This window comes from Lupinus angustifolius, chromosome LG12, assembly GCF_001865875.1.
Source record: "Lupinus angustifolius cultivar Tanjil chromosome LG12, LupAngTanjil_v1.0, whole genome shotgun sequence".
NCBI classification, from domain to species: Eukaryota; Viridiplantae; Streptophyta; class Magnoliopsida; order Fabales; family Fabaceae; genus Lupinus; species Lupinus angustifolius.
Window position 1 is genome coordinate 5,586,411 of NC_032020.1, and position 2,253 is coordinate 5,588,663.

Here is a 2,253-nt window from a genome sequence, read left to right on the forward strand (position 1 = left end):
ATATCATCCAATGAATTCAAGTATGCCACGAAACCAATCAAACCAAGAGGCGAGTCGTAAGAATGGTAGAATCTCACAAGATATACTTTCTAAAGTGTTTACACTCATGTGTCTTAGGTTACTAGTGTTTACACTCAAAGAACTTCATGAAAACAAACACAACCATAGGCTTGACAAGCCTCTAAGATCAACATCATAAGCACATGCACATAAAGATCAAAAGGACTTTTCAAGTTTGTAATGGGACAAAGGACAAGGTAGGATAAATATGGGATATGTAGCTAAAATCAAATGGAACAGAGGAGCAATGGAGAATAAGTAAAAAGTAAGTAAAAATCAACCTCAACATAAGACCAAATCTCTAATTCTATTCTTTGCCTTACTCAACCTTTTATTCACTTTTGTTTCTCTTTTTGTTGTTTTTCTTTTTCATTTTCGTTTTTTTTTATTTTTTATTTTTGAACACTTATGTACGCAATCGTATTTACCATCATTAAGACATAACCAAGAATCCACAAGATTTGAAGAACAATGCACATTTTCTTACTTAATACCTATTCCCAAATCAATTCCAAATCTCCAAAATTCCCTAAGGTTAGGACAATCATGGTTTTTCACTTACAAGCTTGTAATGAGCTAAGTAACAATGAAAGAAGTAAAAGTCTCAAAGGGGATATCAAAGGATAAATTCGTTCAAGGTAGGCTTATATGTTTAAGTGTTCAAGGTAGGCTTATATGGCTAAGTGACTTATTCAAAAGAAATGCCTAAATCACTTCAATATGTGCATATGAATGTCAAGTATCAACAAGAAACAAGTCAAGTTCTATAGTGCAAGTAATAAAGAGTACAATCAGACATTAAAGAATATTAGATGGCATACAGCAATCCATCCACAATTAAGGCTCAAATTCTCACAATGGACAAGTCTATCACAATTGTTTCAACCTCTTAATTCTCAAAAGTAACTTGACATACAGAAATGCATGGATTTCATACCACAAGATATCAAGACTTAAGTGAATGAAAGTAAGGACGAAAATGCCCAAGACTAAGCAAAACCTAAAAGTCAAAGAAAAACATGCATCAACAAAACCTACAACCTACAATAGTCTCCCCCCACACTTAAACTACACATTGTCCCAATGTAGCACAATCATAAAATCCAGACATACATATCAATCAATGGAATTGGACAAGTGCAATAAAAAGTAGAAAGGAGAAATAAAAACTCCCAGGTTCATGGAGGGAGGAAAGTGGGTTCAACCAATGAGTCCTCCTCCACAAGTTCATCCACTAAGGAAGGATTTGTGAGGAAAGGCTTGAGGGGATGCCCATTAACCTTGAAGCTCTTATCTGTGGATTCACTTTTGATTTCTACAGCACCATAAGAAAACACATTAGTAACAACAAAAGGACCAATCCACCTAGAACGAAGCTTACCACTCATGAGTCTGAGCCTAGAGTTGTACAACAACACTTTTTGACCAACCAAATGCCTCCATACATCTCTCATCAAAATCAAATACCGCCTCCTTTTGCAACAGGTTGGATAGTGGAAGAGCCTTCTTGCTAAAATCTTTAATGAACCTGCGATAGAAACCTGCATAACCAAGAAAATAATGAACCTCTCGCACGCAAGAGGGGTAAGGCAATTTTGAAATAACATCTACCTTGGCAGGGTCTACCCCGATTCCTCTATTTGAGATCACATGCCCCAAAACTATGCCTTGCTCTACCATGAAATGACATTTTTCGTAATTCAGAACAAGGTTAGTTTCGATGCATTTATAAAGAACTCTATCCAGACTATCCAAACATGCATCAAATGAAGATCCATAAACTGTAAAATCATCCATAAACACCTCTATGCAATTCTCTAAAAAATCACTGAAAATGCTCACCATACACCGCTGGAATGTACCAGGGGCGTTGCATAGGCCAAAAGGCATCCTCCTATAGGCAAAAGTGCCAAAGGGGCAGGTGAATGTGGTCTTCTCCTGATCTTTAGGAGCAATATGGATCGGGAAGTACCCAAAAAAACCATCCATAATAATGAGATTTACCTTCTAAGCGCTCGAACATCTGATCAATAAATGGCAAAGGAAAGTGATCCTTTCTTGTTTCTTGGTTGAGCCTCCTATAATCAATGCAGACTCTCCAAATGTTCTGCACTCTCATAGGAATCAACTCATCTATCTCATTTCTCACTACTGTAATTCCTGTCTTCTTTGGAACCACATGAACTGGGCTCA